Below are 20,156 nucleotides of genomic sequence, written 5' to 3' on the forward strand. Positions count from 1 at the left end.
GCCTTAATTGTACCTTAATGCCTTAACCTGAAATAACATAAATGGTCAGGGTTAGAGTGCCTAATTAACTGTATTATATTTAGGTGTGCCTGAATTAGTTTTGGCTTATTAAACATAAAGGTCGTGGGTCCCACTCCTATCGTCCCTCAAAGGTTCAACCCCCAATTGTCGTGCCATTGAAATGTTGGTGCCACTGAATTTTCCAGGCTGTTATATTTTCGACCCATGAACCATCCAATGCTTTAACCCTAATAATAGAGAAATGAGACGGGTGAATTTCTAGTTGAGATTAGGAAAAATAGGAGCTGTGCAGGCCACGTATAAGAGGATACAATTTAGGCGGTCCATCAGAGTGGCTAAATGGTGCTAATGAAAGAAGCAAAGTGGAGGGTGTCAAAATGCAGTTGCTCTGATGAAATTCATAAGTTTGCAGGTGCACGTTGGAATTACCTTCCGAAAAAAAAGGTTATTCCAGAACGCAAGGTGCCTTCGTCCTACGTTACTACAATAGTCTTAAACCTAACGTTGCATTCGTACTTCCCGTCCGTGCATCCATCCTTCCGTCCATCCGTCCGCCCTCCATCCATCCATCCGTCCATCCATCCAACCATCCTCACACAGACGCAGAGGTATAGCTCCAGGTTGTGAAGGTTTCCCCGGTAGTCCGCTCACAATATCATGATAAGCTGCGTGAACGCGCCACCTCCCAGCTCACAAGAAACACGCATTCTTCAACTCTTTCAACGAAGCTGGTGTCGCATAACAGTTGGCGGATGTATATGTGTCTATCGGTTCGTCATTTCATCGTAGATAGCAACACTCTGTGTACGAGAGTTGCAGTGGTGAGTGACCATTGAAGCAAACCGGTAAATGCCGCCTGTACACGAGAGATTGGCGACATTATAGGGCCGAGCACAACCCACTGCAGCTGACACTCGTTGCTCTCTTGTCCATACCCCAACAACTTGGAACTCTCAATAAGTGACACTGGTTATGCGCGCTAATAAATAACTTGGGTAACTGGGCACTTACAACTCCAGATACACAGAGAAGAAAAGAAGAAATGCATGCACTTCACGCAGGCGAGCGTCCGGTTTGCAACCCTACACTGGGGATGTGGTACATAGGGAATAGTGTTTCTCGTGCAGTGGGTTATGGCGAACAAACAGCTTGGTCAACTAATGATGTCCAAATGGGCATATGCGACGAGATATGTGTTAGAATAGGCAACCTACGAACTCGCTTATGTGCCACTTCATCGGCCTTCGCAACGAGTCATGATCATTCCTATCTCGGTCACTCCATCGTCATCACTTGTCAACGGGCTAGAAGTATTGCATCGTCCTCGTTCATTGAATACATGGCGTAGCGAAGCCTTCGCCAATGCAGTCCCTCTTCAGGCTGCGGTCACAGCTTTGACTCCCAACAACGGTCGTTGGCAGAGTGCCTTATTAGCCCACCTAATTCGCCACACCGTAATTACTTTGGCCCTAGTTAACAGCACAGATCGTGGATTCGATTACCACCAAAGGTCGAGGGATTGACTCCCCCAATGATGGTGGATTCGAATGCCTCAATTACTTCTGTATTTATCTGTGCTTTTATTACCTTCGCTTTAGTAACCCCAATGCTCTTGGGTACGGCTCCCACGAAGAGTCGTGTTTTGGCTCCCGACCAGCGTCTTAAGATCGAGAGCCCTAATTCATCCCATCTTAAATGACTGTGCCTTAAATAACTTTTCGTTACGTAACATCAGTAGTGGGTTCGAATCCCAAAAGGTCGAGGTTCGGGTGCCGTAATTACCTGCATGGTATTAAGTGTGCCTTAATTACCTTGGCCTTAACAACATGTCGGGGTACGACTCCCACCATGGGTCGAAGGTTTGGCTCGCACCAAAGGTCGTGGTTTCGAGTGTATTAATTACCTCTATTATTTGATTTTGCGTTAACTAAATTCGCCTTAGGTTCTCCATAGATCGTTCGTTCGGCTCCTAACAAGGGTAGTCGATGCGACTCTGACCCAACATTTTGATAACGGTGCGTTAACTTTATCTTAATTACCTGTGCATAAAATAACACCAAATCTAGTGCTTTCGATTACCAAAAAGGTCGATGGATCAACTCCCACCACAAGTTTTGTGTTCGAGTGCCTTAATTACCTCCAACTTAAACAACTGCGCCTTCATTACTTTGCCATAGTTAACATTAAGGTCGAGGGTACGACTCCCACCAAAGATCCGGCTTCGAGTGCTTAGCTATACCTTAATTTCGCATGAAATAACACCAATGCTCATGGTTTAGAGTGCCTTAATACCTATCATATTTACCTGCTCCTGCCATATTAAACCCAAAGGTCGTCAGTTTGACTCCCACGATAAGTCGAAGGATTGAATGCTTTGATTACCTCTGTATTTACCTGCGCTTTTATTATCTTCGCCTTTAGACACACCAACGTTCTTGGGTACGACTTCCACCAAGGTCGTGGATTCCATCATGCAGTCCCTCTTCAGGCTGCGGTCACAGGTTCGACTCCCAACAACGGCCTTTGGTGCAAGTGTAATATTACCTACCCAATTCGGGGCACACCTTAATTACCTTGGTCTTAGTTAAACCACAGTTCTTGGATTCCACTACCACCTAAGTCGAGGGATCGACTTCCACCGATGGTCGTGGGTTGAATGCCTCAAATACCTGTGCTTTTATTATCTTCACTTTAGTAACACCAACATGTTTGGGTACGACTCCCACCAAGCGTCGTGGATTCCATCATGCAGTCCCTCTTCACGCTGCGGTCGCAGGGTTTCGACTCCCAACAACGGTATTTGTGCGAGTGTAATATTTACCTACCTAATTCACGGCACACCTGATTACCTTGGCCTTAGTTAACACCACAGATCGTGCATTCGACTACCACCAAGGTCGAGACATCGACTTCCACGAATGGTCGTGGATTTGAATGCCTGAATTACCTCTGTATTTACCTGTGCTTTTATTAACTTAGCCTTTAAAAACATCAACATTCTTGGGTACGACTCCAACCAAGGGTCGGGATTCTATCATGCAGTCCCTCTTCAGGCTGCAGTCACAGGGTTCGACTCCCACAACGGTCTTTGGCGCGAGTGTAATATTTACCTACCTAATTCGCGGCACACCTTAATTACCTTGGCCTAGTCAACACCACAGTTCTTGGTTCTACTACCATCAAAGGTCGAGGATCGACTTCCACGTATGGTCGGGGTTTCAATGCCTCAATTACCTGTGCTTTATTACTTCACCGTTAGTAACACGAGCATGTATGGGTACGACGACCCACCAGGTTCGTAGATTTCACTCCCAACCAGCGTCTTGGTGTCGAGTGCCCTTTTCATGATATCCTAAATAAACTGTGCCGTAAATATTATTGCCTTTGGTAACCCAGTGGTCGTGAGTTCGGATCCACAACTGGTCGTGGCTTCGAGTGCCGTAATCACTGCATGGTAAAAACTGTGCCTTAATTACGAGGCCTTAAACAGAAAATGTCGGGGGTACGTCTCCCACCACGGGTAGAGGGTTTGGCTCCCAACAAGGGTACGGCTTCGAGTACCTTGATTACCTCTGTATTATTGAATTGCGTTAACTAACTTCGCCTTAAGTTAGACCAAAGATCGTTGGTTCGGCCCTCACCAATAATATTGAATTGACTCCCACCCAGCGTCTTGGTATCGGTGTGTTAACTTTATCTTAATTACTCGTGCCTGAAATAACCCCAAATCTCGTGCGTTCGACTACCAAAAAGTCGGCAGATCCCACACCCTGTGGAATCGATGTCATGGGATGCAGTGGTGAGCCTACCAATTTAACGAAACGACCATGAGAGCTCCAAGACATAGGCGGCTTTTTCATGACCCTACATGACACCCATGTCGTGACATTCACGTCATAAGTCCTTAGGAGTACCTTTAACAACAGCTAGGAGACTTAAGGCGAAAGCCCTAGCCATGGTTATGACTATGACTTCAACCTTTGACTTTTGCTTTTTCCTTCACTTGCTACTGCATCCGAACCCATGCCAGTGATTTTGTAGTGGTAATGCTTTTCGCTGAGTCATTGTTTGTCATTTTGCGGTGTCATGGTCATGACTAAGGCTTGTCCACCATCCTTTAATGTTTCGTTCACTTAGTACATACATCCGAACCCATTCAGTGGTTTCTGAGTGTTAACTTTTTTGCTTAGTTACTGTCATTTCTACTGAGTCATGCTCATAAATATCACTTCGGCCATTATCCTTTAGTGTTTCCTCGCATAGTACCCACGTCAGAGCGATTTCAATGGTTTTTTGAGTTTAATCTCTTTCACTGTGTAATTGTCATTTTTGCTCAGTTATGCTCATGACTCAGTAAAAATTTCTGCGATTATCCTTTAGTCTTTCCTTTAGTGTTTTAGTGTTATTTATCTTTAGTGTTGCCACGTTGGAACCCATTCGAGTGATTTTTTTGTGTTAATCCTTTATTCATGAGTCATTGTCAGTTTTGACTATCTTCTATCACCATTCTTTAGTGTTGCCTTCATTTACTATTATCCACGCCCGAACCCATCCCAGTGGTTGTTGAGTGTTAATGATTTTGCTCAGTCATTGTCACTTTAGGCAGCTGTTTCACGACCTACATGACATGCATGTCAGACATTCATGTCATGACCTATTATGATGTTCTACACTCACGTCATCGTATGCCAATTATCGTAAATACCAGTTAACGATATTGCCATGACAGTGCCAAGACTAGATGGCAAGATAGATACTGTCAAAGAAGCAAATGTTCACCAAGAAATGCTTTGCATTTAAAGGTGTAGGGATCCACTCCCACCACAAGTGTCGTGTGTTTCGAGTGCCTTAATTACCTCATCTTAAACAACTTCGCCTTAATTACTTTGCATAGGCTACACCAAAGATCGAAGGTACGACTCCTACAAAGGCTTGTGCTTGGATTGCCTTAACTGCGCCTTAATACCTTCGCTTGAAATAGCACCAAATGTCGTGGGTTAGAGTGCCCTAAATACATGTATCATATTTACCTGTGCCTTAATTTTGTCATGTCAACCCCCAAGGTCGTAGGTACGACTCCCACCGTAGGTCCAAGGTTCGAATGCCTTATTTACCTCTGTATTTGCATGTGCTTTTATTATCTTCGTCTTTAGTAACACCAACGTTCTTGGATACTGTGGCCTAAATAGTGTGCCCTAAATAAATTCGCCTTAGGTAACACAAGAGGTCATGCGTTTGACGCCCACTAAAGGTGGTGGCTTTGAGTGCCCTAATTATCGAAATTCTTTTTACTGTGCCCTAATTACCTTGGCCTTAAGTAACACCAAATGGTCAGGGGTTATAGTGCCTAATTAACTGTATTGTAAAGCGTTTATTAGAAATCGGAGCAGCGCAGCGTCGACAGCCAAAGAGACACGGCTTTCAAGCACGAGCGCCGTTGCGAGCCAAAGCGCTGGACCCACTAGCGCCTGGGCAGACTTGAGGTGGAACCCACTAGCGTCTCTCTTCGCTAGAATTACCCCGAGATTGATAAGGGAGCCGTCCGGCGACCTAACAACTCGTCAGGACAACAGGATCGTAGTATGGCTTGAGGCGGACGACGTGGACAATGTTTCGTCCACGACAGCGCTGGTCCGAAGACGGTTGAACTGGTTCGATAACAAAATTCACTGGAGATGCACGTTCGACGACGCGGTAAGGGCCTTCATATTTCGGGAGTAGTTTCGATGAGAGGCCAGGGGCGGTGAACGGGACAGAGAGCCACACAAGCGCGCCAGGAAGCAAGGTGACCGCGGAATTGGGGTCGCTACGAGTGCTCTTCTGCTCTTGGTCGTTGGAAGTAAAGGCAAGTGTGATGTCACGGTATTCTTCAGCATGCCGTGCTGTGGCACAAATAGGTGATCCCTCGGATGCATCCGCCCGGTAAGGTAAAATTGTGTCGATATGTATGAGACGGGTGCCGACCGTATAGTAAGAAAAAGGGCGAAAAGCCAGTGGTGCTCTGAGTAGCGGTGTTGTACGCGTAGGTGACGAAGGGCAGAATGGCGTCCCAGTTCGTGTGGTCGGAGGCGACGTACATTGAAAGCATGTCGCCGAGCGTGTGGTTAAAGCGTTCTGTGAGGCCATTGGTTTGGGGGTGGTACGCCGTAGTTGTGCGATGAATAACCTGGCACTCTTTAAGAATGGCTTCAACCACTTCCGACAGGAAGCCACGTCCGCGATCACTGAGCAATTCCTGGCGTGGACCATGCCGCAGGGTGAATCGACGAAGCAGGAATGAGGCAACATCGTGCGCTGCAGCTGCTGGAGAGTGGCGGTTTCGGTGTATCGTGCAAGGTGATTTACTGCCACAATAGCCCAGCGGTTACCAGCCGACGTCATGGGAAGTGGCCCATACAAATCAATTCCAACGCGCCCGAACGGACGGGTAGGGCAGGGTAGAGGCTGCAGACCAGCCGGCGAGAGCTGGGGTGAACACCTTCGGCGCTGGCAGTCGGGGCAGGAGCGAAAGAACTGTTGAACGTACTTGTACATTCCGCGCCAGTAGTAGCACTGTCGAAGGCACTGGTAGGTTTTGAAAACTCCGAGTGTGCGCACTGTAGATTGGTGTGAAAGAATGCGCAGAATTTGGAGCGAAGACTGCCAGGAACTACCAACAACCACTGGCCGCCGTCTGCGGCATAACTGCGTCGGTGAAGCAGGTTGTCGCGAACCCCGAAATGGCGAGCCTGACGACGCAACGTACGAATGATTGATTGTGGCGATGGGTCAGCAAGAAAGTCTATAATCGAGGCAATCCACGGGTCCTTGTGCTGCTCGGAAGCGATAGTTTCAAGGTCGATTGTAGAAACAGCTAGCTGGGATAGTGAGCAGCAGGTATGGTCGTCAGGCAAGGGAGAGCGTGATAGGGCGTCGGCATCCGAATGTAGGCGTCCGTTGCGGTACAGCACGCGGATATCATAGTCCTGCAGGCGAAGTGCCCAGCTACCAAGGCGACCTGAAGGATCTTTCAACGATGACAGCCAACATAGTGCATGGTGGTCGGTGAGGACATCGAATGGGCGGCCATACAAATTAGGCCGGAACTTAGTAAGAGCGCAGATGATCGCCAGACATTCTTTTTCCGTGACAGTGTAATTGGTCTCGGCTTTCGTAAGGGTGCGACTGGCATAGGCCACGACATATTCAGGAAAGCCAGGTTTGCGCTGCGCATGGACAGCGCCGAGGCCAACACCGCTGGCATCTGTGTGTACGTCTGTAGGGGCCGTCGGGTCGTAGTGGCGAACAATTTGGGGAGTCGTCAGCAAACGACGGAGATTTGCGAACGCCTCCTCGCACTCTGACGACCACGAATGAAGGGGTCCGTTGCATCCAAGGAGCTTCGTCAGAGGTGATATCATGGCGGCAAAATTTCGAATGAAGCGTCGGAAGTAAGAACACTAACCTACGAAACTTCGCAGTTCTTTGATGGACTTAGGTTTAGGAAATGCGGCGACGGCACGAAGCTTGTCTGGATCGGGCGGGGAGAATTCCATCCTTGGAAACAACGTAACCCAGTATCGTCAGCTGCCGCGCTGCAAATCGGCACTTCTTTAAATTCAGTTGTAGGCCGGCGTTTCTCAAACACGTCAAAACACGCCGCAGGTGTTGAAGGTGCGTGGAGAAGTCCGGAGCTAAAACAACGACGTCATCAAGGTAGCACAAGCACGTGTGCCATTTCAAGCCGCGCAGAACAGTATACATCATGCGCTCAAAAGTTGCTGGCGCATTACAAAATCCAAACGACGTGACCTTAAATTCGTATAAGCCGTCGGGCATGACAAAGGCTGTCTTCGGTCGATCGTCATCTGCCATAGGTACTTTCTAATACCCTGAGCGCAGATCGAGAGATGAAAAAAATTCTGCTCCTTGTAGGCTGTCAATAGCGTCGTCAATTCGCGGAAGTGGGTAAACGTCCTTACGAGTGATCTTGTTGAGGCGCCGATAGTCCACACAGAACCGTACAGCACCGTCTTTCTTCGCAACAGACGACGGGAGATGCCCATGGACTGTGGGAAGGTCGGATCACTTCACGGCGGAACATATCGGCCCACTTGTTCATTAATAATGTGACGTTCTGTAGCGCTTACACGATGTGGACGTTGCCACAATGGCGATTGGGAGCCAGTATCGATGTGGTGCGTAACAGTTGACGTCCGTCCCAGGTAAGGTTGCCCGACGTCGAAAGAAGCACGAAATCTTGTAAGGGGCACAGAGAGCTGTGATCGCTGGCCCGGTATAAGGTCATCGGCAACAGAAGAATCGAACACATCTATAGGCAATGGTACAGACATAGAAATCGAGCCGAGCGTACTGTCACGGGCACAGTATGGGTCTTTGGGAACGTCCGTAATTTGTACGTCTGAGATAGAAAACCGGAAAGCCATCCAAGAGCTACATATGCGAATTGAGAAGCGCTTCGACGAGATCCGACAGATGATAACGCATCTCACGAGATTTTCACCCCTCTGGTAAACGATCAGCGCCACAAGAAGCCACGAGTTTATCCACAAGAGAGCCGCCTCCGGCACATGCTACAAGAAGACCAAGATGGCCAGAAAACCGAATGATAAAAATTGAGGTATCACCGTTTGGCAGTGGAATTGTCGTGGCTTCACTCGCAAGAGGGCGCCGCTGCTGCAGTACATTGCAAACAAGACACACCACAGATAGTAATAGCCTTACAGAAACAGGAAAAACCCAAGAATCACTGGATAGCTCACCTCATGCGGCAGCGACGCACGTACGGCCACACTCACGAGCAAACACCTCACTGCAATCGACCACACTTATGCGGACACGGGAATCGATCACGTTTTCACGGCAAAATGTGCCGCAGCGCCGGGGAAAACACAGGGGTTTTATACTTAATATATACAGTTCGCCGAAGGAAACGCTGGGACCCTAGAGAACTTGGTGCAGCAAGCGAGGCAGCTAGCTGCACAAAACGGCCTCCTCATATTAGGCGACTTCAACACGGCGCACGAGGCGTGGGGGTACGTCAGACATACGAAAAAGGGAACCACCTTGTACAACGTCATACAACACCACCGACTAACGATAGTGACGGATCCGACATATCCAACGAGAGTAGGCAACAGCACGGCCCGCGACACCTGTCCCGAACTTCAGAACGTCAAGTGGGAAAACACTAACAAGACGCTAGGGAGCGACCACTTCATACTCGACATCTCGGTACACCTGGGGAACTTCCCAAGGAGAAAGATACGCTCCACCAAAATCACGGACTGGGCAAACTTGCGCAGCGAAAGAGAAACTCAAGAAGCCCAAGTGATAACCGATCTAGAGGCCTGGATTAGAGAACTGCAGGAATCGGTAGCCAAACACTCGAAGGAGGTTGCACTCACCACGCACAATCCGGCAGTGGATCCGCGCCTCTTACACATGTGGGAACGCGCCGCAGTCTGCTTAGAAGATGGCGAAGGCAACGGCACAACCGTAAGCTAAAAACGCATCGCGAACCTAACGGACGAGGCAGAGCGCTACGCAGAGCAACTTTCATGACAGAACTGGGACCAGTTCTGTAACTCCCTCCAAGGAACGCTGGGCACTGCGAAGATGTGGACCATACTCAGACATCTCCTAGATCCGACCCAGAGCAGAGAGAAAGCAAGCACACGATGAGCCGAGTACTACACAACTTCGGAGGCACAGACGATCAGCTATTGTGTGCCTTACAAAGCAGATATATTGGCCAGCCGATACTTGGTGCTAAGCCAGCGCTGACTACGCCGGACTGGAAAACAGCGAGCTCGACCGGGACATAACGCGTTCCGAGCTGACACGAGCGATCGCAAGACTCACTCGAAACACCACTCCTGGCAAGGACGGAATCACCAACAAGTTGCTACGTAACCTGGACGATTCAACCGTGCAGGCAATACTGGAACTCTTAAATGCACACTGGAGCAGAGGGACCTTACCCCCGGAATTCAATAATGCGGAGATTACACTGATACCAAAGCCAGGAAAAACGCCCTGCCGGGAGAACCTAAGACCCATTTCGGTTACGTCTTGCCTCGGTAAATTGATGGAACGTGTTATCTTCGACAGGCTACAGACGCATCTCGAAGAACGTCAACTGATGCCGAACACGATGTTTGGTTTTCGGCCCAACTTGTCAACGCAAGACGTGATTCTGCAGCTCAAAGAGGAAGTACTGACTGCAGCAACGCCGTGCTGCCCAAAAGCAATTCTCGCACTAGACCTAAAGGGAGCCTTTGACAACGTGGGGCACGAAGCCATACTATCCAATCTCAGTGACACGAATTGCGGCCGACGAACGTACAGCTACGTGAGGGCTTTTCTCACTGATCGCACAGCCACAATAGGGCTGCGAAATGTGAGGTCACAGCGAATAGACACACCTAACCGAGGAAACGCCACAAGGAGCAGTGTTGTAACCGACACTTTTCAATGTGGCCATGATGAACTCCCAGCCAACTCGAGAAAATACCGGTGATCAGACATGCCTTGTAGCAGACGACATCACGATATGGACGTCGGAGGGCCCATAGAAGAACAACAAGAGGCATTACAGGAGGCAGTAGACGTCGTAGCAGGTTATGCGGAGACAGGCAGACCGCAATGCGCGCCGGAGAAGTCGGAGCTCCTCAAAATCGAGAAGCGCTCACGAGGACGATCAAACAGCCCCGGCACCAACCATCCACCTGCGATAGGTCCAGAGAGATTACCAAGGTAGACAGACTTCAGATCCTCGGCTTACACTTAGCAAAGACGGGGGCGGAGGATACACCATACAGAAGCTACAACACACGACACGCAGATCTTGCGCATGATTCAACGAATTACTAGCAGGAAGAGGGGACTCAAGACAGGACCTTCTTCGATTAGTACAGGCTCTGATTGTGAGCCGCATTGCTTACTCGGAACCATATTTAAATTTAAGGAACGCGGAAGTGGAGGTACTCGCCGGCTGATACGCAAGGCGTATAAGCAAGCGCTCGGACTCCCACCCGGAACGGCTACTTTTCGCCTCGAGGAGACAGGGGTGCACAACAACGCACGGGAAATCATAGAGGCCCACCTGGTAAGCCAGAAGGAAAGAATACTACGCACAATAGCGGGACGCTACGTCTTGGAACGTCTTGGATATTCTGTACGGAAGACCAGCGCACTGACCAAAATCCCAACACGAATACAAGAAACTATGTACGTCTCACCGATTCCCAGGAACATGCACCCAAACTTCCACATCGGACGGACACAAGCCCGAGCGCAGGCGCTTGCGAGAAAGTATGGAAACCACCCCAATGTCTTGTACGTAGACGCGTTGTTCGGCCTGAAGTTTACGTACAGCAGGACGACGAAAGGCTTCCGTGAAGTTGGTCTTGAACGCCGACCATGTCGAGATGTCGGATTCGTGGTTACGATACCACAAATGTGCAACGTTGTCAAGTAGATAATTACGTTGTTGAGCTTTTTCCCTATCGTCCCAGTGGTTGTCCACGCTGACTCTGTCGTACGAGGCGAGCCAGTCCTCGACGTCTTGATCACCGGTACCCGCAAAAATCGCAGGATCCCGCTGACGCTGCACGCCAGGACAGATGATAGTTGGTGCCGTGACTGCAGCTTGTTGGGCTGGATCGTCAGGCATGGTTCGAGAAGGCTGGGCTGGATCGTCCGGCATGGGCCGAGATGATTGAAGGGTTGGTTTCGAAGTTCGAGCGTTGATGGAGTCGTACCCAGCACTCTCCACCAAATGTCAAGGTGTTTATTGACAGGATTGAGAGGTCGAACTAGGTGCGGCAGTCAGAACCCTGCGAGCAGTCAGGACAAGCCCCGTGCGTAAAGCGGTGGTGATGTGGCCATAGAGTTTCTCACTATAACACCTAGAGGGTAAACTGACGCCACCGTCTATGCCAGTTTCTTAAAGGGCGCCGTGCCCTCATGGGAATGATGGGATATGTGCCTGCGAGGCTTCTGTTGGCTGGTGTTGAACAAGGCTTCGTCTAAAACGTAGATATGGCTACACAAATAATGCGTTCTTAAAGTAAAATCTACATAAAAGGCTTTCATTCACCCATATTACATCTCTCATTAAGGTTTACTCACCTACAATGCAGAATCAACGAAGAAAAGCAAGAGCAGATGGCAAGTTGTTCCAAAGCGAGCGATAATCTTGTCATCTGCCCTCCAACTTTGGCGGCCAGCTGATACTTTTTACGTTTCATAAAATTGTGCATCCAATAGTAAGTCCTCAAAATAAAACATTATATGGTTTTCTGTAATAATAACGCTAAAGCGGTTTGTTACGTGCTGTTTCAGCAGGAAAATAATCATTGTGGCAGACGTGCTAGCCAGGCGCGACTACAAGACGTTCTGGCTCTCCAAGAACGATGCCAATCCGAAGTCACAATATACCGGCATTCCCATGGATACCACAGCGCAGCAGCGATAGTTTTCCCTCTAGGTAAAATAGTGAGAAACTTGCTTGCTTGCTTGCTTACCATGTCATGGCGCATACCCACCACGGGGATTGGCCAAGAAGCCGGCGGTTAAACAGGTGGGTTGAAATTATGCAATGAAACTAACTGATGTTAGAGCCGTATTTTATTTTATCTTATTGGAAATTAGTGTGCTTTTTGGAAGGAGATCAAGGTAGAAGGTAATAAATTTCAATCAGTTTAATTGGAATTTTCGAAATTAATAAATAATCAATCAGTAAATTAACGTAAATTGGAATTTTGTAATATAATAATAAACAATATATCAGTAAGTTAACTAGGTATTCTCCTTGTGTCACCGAGGAACTCACATACGGCCCTGCATACGTTCCTGTGGCTAACACCCAGTGTATATGCCCCGAAAGATAGAATATTTTCGGTGTTTCAGCGATGCGTAATTTTCGGAACAGAATTTCGAAGTATTTCTTTCTCTGGATTGCGAATCGGTGGCAGTTTAATAAATAATGATCAATGGTTTCAGGTTCATTACAGAAACGACATAGAGGGGACATCGCCAGACCAGACCTGCGTAGATAAAAATTTAGGGGTGGAATACGGCATCGTAATTTTGTAATTGAGATTTCCAATTTACGTGTGGGACACCATTGATTATTCCAATGGTAAAGCAAATGCTTTAAGTCTGTAACTTGGAATGTCTGTTTTGCAGAGTAATTTAAGAGACATAGCTTTCTAAACCTAGCCGCGGTGATATAAGCAGAAGTCGGCAGAACATGCATGACTGGTAGGGATGTACGTGCGAGTGCGTCGGCCATTTCATTTAAAAACAAACCATGGTGACCTGGTACCCATATTAAACGCACCAGACGTAACGTCGAAGGGATTAATCTTTCTAGTTCGTTCAAAACTGTATCGTCTGAAGATGAGGTGAGTGCTGTGCAAACTGACAACGAATCAGGTACTATTACAGCTGTCGAAGAATTTCTACGAAGTTTACGAAGAGCTAATATAATTGCTAATAATTCTTCCTGAAATATAGGTGTAAAATCAGGCAGTCGCATTGAATAAGACCAGGATAGCGCCTCAGAAAAAATACCTTTACGCGCTTTTTCGTCACACACTGATGCATCCGTCGCTAATACACTATTGATTTTCATTTTCGCTAAATGATCTTGCAGTAATCCGCTTAGATATTTAGTTGGCAGGAGTTTAGCATCGGAAGGAAATATGTCATCAAATTCAATTCTACTAGCATTTACGGGTTTTTTGAGGGGAATGATCTCGCCTATCTGAACCTTTAATGGTTCTAGTTGAGTTTGCACAAAAAGAACCTGTGGATTGTATAGACGGGACCATGTTTCTTCAAAGAAGGCAGATCTTTCCGTAATAAATACATACTGCGATCGTCTCAATGAAGATGCGTAAATGTCTAAGTAGGTTTTTACTGTAAGGATGCGGAATCTGATAACGAGTGTGGGCAATCGGGCTTCTTGATATAATGCATTATTAGCAAAAGATTTTGGCAATCCAAGACAAATCCGGAGGGCCTCTCGCTCTAGAAGAACGAGGGGGTTGATTTTGTATTCTGGACCACCAGAGAATAAAACACACCCAAATTCCAATATGCGTCGAACATAGATACAATAAATCATAATGAGAGTGTCTCTGCGTAGGCCAGAGCGGCGGTGACCGAGTTTTTGAATCATGCCAACAGAGCGCGCTGCCTTAGACGTAACATGTTCAAGGTGGTTGCGCCAACTAAGTTTTTGATCGTATATAACGCCTAGATACTTAATAAAGTCACGCTGAGGGATTATTTCTTGACGGTATATAAGGGAGACATTAACCGGTATACTTAAGGGAAATACAAGCAAGGCACTCTTGCTAACATTTAATGTCATACGAATAGCATCAAGCCAATGTTCAAGTATTGCTTGATATGATTGTAATATTCTTTGCAGAGAGTGAATGTCACTCGCTGACGCAAAGAATGCAACATCATCTGCGTAAACATACACTTGTACATCATCACACAGTGGAATTGAGCTCATTAGAATAATAAACAAAATGGGAGGAAAGACCGGAACCCTGGGGAACTCCCCTGGACTGATTATATTTTGACGTCGAAACACCGCCTTGTGAGCAATAGAATTTTCTACATCTTAGGAATTCATAAATCCAATTTGTTATTAATGGAGGAAAATTCATAATCTTTAGGATATTGAGGAGAATGATATGCTCTACACTGTCGTATGCCTTAGCTATATCAAGAGCCACTAGCGCTGCAAACGGTCGCCTGTGCCTAGGAAGCTTAATACGTCCCTCCAAATCAACGTGCGCGTACCAAATCGTGCATCCCGGTCTAAATCCGATCTGACATGAGCTCAGTAATGTATTAGTAGTTAAAAACCTCATTATACGGATGTATAACACTCTTTCTATTAGTTTCATAATGTTAGATGTTAATGCAATGGGCCTTATGTTGTCCATATGCAATCCCGCTCCTTGTTTCTTAAGTAGGGGGAGAATTTTAGCAAGCCTCGAATCTGGAGAAATCCAACTGTCTCTAGGGAGTAGTTGATGATATTAAGTAGGTCCGGTGGAGATACGTCAAATAATATTTTTAGCATGCTCGTTGTTATGCCATCTGGACCTGGAGCTGAGGCAGGTAGCAGTCTTACAACGTGCGAAAGCTCTTCTATCGTCACATTTATAAAACTGTCCTCGGATGCAATCTTGACCAAGTTCAATTGTAGATGAGCTGTAAAACGGTTTTCTAGTCCTCTGGCAATTTTTCCAATGATTCTGATAATTCTTTAGGCGATAGGATTACTGAATCAATATTTACTGGCGTTGGTATAGCCTTGCGAAAACGAAGAAACCTAAAAAGCGCTTTTTTATTGCCGCTCTTTGACAGAAAATTATATCGTTTTTCATCATAATTACTTTTTGCTAAAGATACTGTTCGTTTAAACATAGCTGCAGCATACGTAGAGTTATTCCAATTTGTAGGGCATTGGTTGAAGTTTTTCCACGCAGCCTTACGGCGTCTATAGTCTCGTGCACAGTCAGGGTTCCACCAGGGACAGCCAGAACTACTTTTTGTTTTCGATACTGCAAACTCAGATTTCTTTAGGGTACCCTTCAAAACCGCGCAAAGGCGTATAGCTTTACTATCTGTCTCCATACCTATCAAAGATGCTAACGTGGACTGTAACGTTTTCTTAAATTTTGAATAGTCCACAAATACATGTACTTCGTTATCTAAAGAAATTAAGGGGCAGACAGTATCCATCAGTATAGGACGGTGATCACTACTTGTGGCGTCATCAACGACAGCCCAAGATGAGGATGACAAACTTGAACTTAAATACTAAAGTTGCAAAGTTGCAACTTTAGTATTTAAGCAAGTAAAATTGTTCGAAGAAGCGCAATCTCATAAACGTTTCCCGGATGCATCAGTGCGGAAGCCCCACGCCACAGGATGTGAATTGAAATCACCCGTGAATAACCTGTTCTTTTTGCAGTAGGCCAAAGTGACCTCAAGTGTACTGACATCTTGTATCCCAGCAGGGAAGTAGGCATTGACTACAGAAAGTGGTGCTCAGTCTGGAAGTGTTATCTCTAATACTAAAATTTCGCATTCAGGCAGACGTAGTATGATATGAAATTTTTGCTGTATGGCAAATTTTAGATGACATGAACGAAGCCAAGCCCTCACCTCGGGAAGGCCTATCCAATCGAAAGCAAACGATAGTTTCTTAAATGAAAATCTTGACCAGCTGTCAACCATGTCTCTTGCAATCAGTATAATATCAGGAGTATGTTGGGTAATTAGATATAATAAATCAGTAGTAGCAGAAAGTATTGACCGGCAATTCCATTGGAGTACCCTAAGGCACCCAATGTTGACGAAAGCTGAGCAGCAGCCACTACTTGCTCCAAAATGCTCTCTTTCCGAAAGTCTGTCCTATTAAGGGAATTTTTGGCACACTTTTTTGTTTTGGAGTTAGTAGGAGAATTAAGCAGTTTGTTAGTAGGAGATCTGGTGCGTTTATGAGTCCGAGGGTCCATGTCTACATCTTGATTGCCTAGCGACTCTGATTCCGAGTGAACTTCTTGATCATATTGTTGTGAACTTGAAGCCCGTGCTAAATCTGTGCTCGCGGAGGGGCGTGATTGCGGCAATTGTGATATAGGAGACTGAGAAAGAGTAGAGATCTGATTTTGGACATTACATTTTGTTATAATCTGAGATATCTCTGAGAATTGCGTAGACAGTACTTGCGCCAATGAGTCTCTCAGATTTCCTAGAATCTTTTCTATTGCTTTTACAACAGCTTTCTCTATTACGCTTGCGATCGTCTGGGAAAAATATGGGTCCATACTAAGTGAGTTGCGAGCTGTAACTCCAGCATATCCCTGTGTTCTGCTCTGAATTTCAGCAGTAGCTCCACGACGAGAGCAACGTTTCCTTTCTATTATTTCAACCACTTGAAGCTCCTTTGATCTGGCGGGGCTGTTAGAATCGTCAGCGGGATGATTTTCATTACACAAACAGCATGATTAATCTTGAGAAGTGCAATTGTTGTCCCTATGTTCATCCCCGCATTTACGGCATCGAGTGGTTGATCGGCAACCGTTAGTGCGATGGCCGAAACGCCAACACTTGAGGCACTGTAGTGCTCGTGGGGCTAGGGGTTCAACCCTGTTAATCAATGGACAGGCCTTAAGCTCTGATGGGCGAGCCGTCCCTGCAAACGTTGCGATAACTGTTTCAGTAGGGGCCTTCTTGTTGTCGATTCCCTTGTGCATCGATAAACAGATACTACACCTGCCGGTGAAAAAATGTCTAAGATTTCTGCTGGACTTAGACTTACATCTACACCGCTGACTAGGCCTTTGCAGCAAGCTAAGTGAGGAGGGATGTGACAGCTCACCGGGTGCGAAGCGAAATTAGTGCATTTTAGCAGATCTTGCACACAAGCCTGGTCCGGCGAGGAGCAGAGGATCCCCCTCGTCCAAACTGTCGAACCTCGGTGATTATCTGGAAGTGATTGGAGACTGCCCGAAATTCCGTTTGAATGGCTTTTGGATTCTTCATACGGATCATCCCCCCATTTGTGGGTACCAAAGCCACAGGAACGCTGCTGGTTCCGCCTCGAAGAAACAGCTCCAGCGATATATCCTGAGGAGGGATGGAAGCAGACCAGAGGGAGGCCCTCTGGCCTAGAGATGAGACAGACATCAACTCAAAAGGAACCACGACTTTCAATCAAAAAGATGTGAAATAAAACAATAATGTAAGAGAATAACCGCCGGCTACTTGACAGCAAACGCGGGAAGTATGCTGGGTCAGGGCTAGGCGATCTCGGGAGAAACTCTATGGATGCGCCTGACTGACCGGCACTTCTTCGTCGTATTTCATACACCGGTGATGTACCTGGCTAACCGGCACTTCGTCTTCGTTACACTGTATTTACGTGTGCTTTTATTATCTTCGCCATTAGTAACACCAACGTGCTTGGGTACGACTCCCACCAAGGGTCGTGGATTCAACTCCCAACAAGCATCTTGGGGTCGAGTGCCCTAATTCACCCTATTTTAAGTAACTGTGCCTTAAATAACTTCACCTTAGGTAACACCAGAGGTCGTGGGTTCGACGCCCACGAAAGGTCGTGGCTTCTAGTGCTGTAATTACCTGCATAGCATTAACTGTGCCTTAATTACCATGGCCTTAACACAAAATGTCGGGGGTACGACTCCCACCATGGGTCGAGGGTCTCACTCCCACCAAAAGTCGTGGCTTCGAGTGTGTTAATTAGCGCTATCTTATTTAACTTTGCGTTAATTAACTTCGCCTTACTGTACACCAAAGTTCGTTGGTTCGGATCCCACCAATCGTAGTGGATTCGACTCCCACCCAACATCTTAGTATCGGTGCGTTAACTGTCTCTTTATTACCTGTGCCTAAAATAACCCCAAATGTCGTGCGTTCGACTACCAAAAAAGATCGAGGCATCAACTTCCCACGACAAGTGGCCTAAACTTCCTACCACAACAATGGTCTAAACAGCCAAAGAAACTTGTTCGCTTTAAAAAAATTCGTCAGCCTTTCCACTCCGTGAATATGGTTAACCAGCGAAGATGAAACGTGCGGCCTTCGGGTTCATCACGGGGTTAATTCCGAGGGTTCATCAAAGTATTTCTTAGTTATTAGCTTACAGAAGTTCCGCTGCGACGAAGAGAACGACGCCACTGACGTTACGCCCGCAGTCCGCCGTTGTCGCTTGCGTTCCATGTCTCGAGTTTGCTCGGCGGCGTGGTTAGCAGCATTCGCCCGCCATTGCCGCTAGCGATTCTTCCAAATCAAATTGCTTCAAAAAAATCTGTCCGTTACGTGAGGCAATGAATAGTCTATTCAATACGCCTACACTAGTTAGACTGCCGGCCGTTGAAGAGGCGTCAAGCATCGTCACCACGTATCCAATATACGATCTGCGTGCCTTTCGACCTGCCTCACGTGCCTCACGGTTGATCAGCCGATCTTCGTGCATACTTTCGCGCTTTCTAAAATGCGCGCTACTCGAGTCTTTCCCTCCATTCGCTTACGTCGCGTTGTCGTTTCGATCGGTGCGGTTAATCTGCACGAACCATGTACCGACTAAGCTGTACCGTTCTTCGAAATGTGGCGTTCGCGTGTTGTGTATGCGATCACCGCATCGGGCCGATGTCGGGAAGCACATGCATTGGGGAAGAAGCGCTTGCTGAGCCAAAGTCCGCGACCGTGTCAACCGGGACGGCACTGCGCGGTCCTCTACACCGAATATTTGACAATGAAATAGTACATATTCGATTTGCTCACCCCTATTTTTCTGCGCTCTGAAATTGGTAGACAAGAGCTGACCAGCATGCCCGAAACAGACCTGTTCCTTTTTTTTTCTTTTTATTGCGATGGTAATCAGATCGACACTCCAAGCGGATTTCTGCCGTCGGCGTCGTCGTCGCTGTCATCGTCCCCGTCGCCGTTGCCGTCACCGTGATGTTCCGGATAGAGTCCCCAGGTGATAAAATGGTCGCCTCTCGCTGTATGTGCGCGTGAAAGCACGCGAAAGATGCACGCTTCCATGTGGAGCGAACGCACGGCGGCGAGCAAACGCGACGTCTTCCGTTGCGCGAAATGTCGTAGGGGGATCGGAGGGAGGCGGGAGAGGGGCGACGTTGTGCTGCGGCACCAAATGCGTATCTTGCGACCGGGTGCAACGGGAACTGGAATCTCACAGACGAGAGGAAACCGGTAAGGCAGCGCGGGAGAGAGGGGTTGCGGCTTCTGCTCTGCGAACAACTGCGTACTTTTACTTTGCGCGGCGGTGGGTGCTCTCGCGCACCGTATCTTGAGGGTGATCTGCAACGCGGCTCACCTTTGTATGTGCTGTGCCTTCGCCGCTTAGTTTCCGTTGAAGCGATAGACCGCATGAACTTTCGCTCGCTGCTGCTGGCGCGCTTAATTGCTCATGCCAGCGTTTTGACATCGGTTATGTGCGATCATCGAGTGTGATCTATTCATGTTGCTTGTGCGCTCTGCCACCATGCTTGTTCATTCAGTTAGTAAGCGAATGTGTCTAGGTTTATGCAGCCGACAAAACTACT

This window comes from Dermacentor silvarum, chromosome 4 (genome assembly GCF_013339745.2).
Source record: "Dermacentor silvarum isolate Dsil-2018 chromosome 4, BIME_Dsil_1.4, whole genome shotgun sequence".
NCBI classification, from domain to species: domain Eukaryota; kingdom Metazoa; phylum Arthropoda; class Arachnida; order Ixodida; family Ixodidae; genus Dermacentor; species Dermacentor silvarum.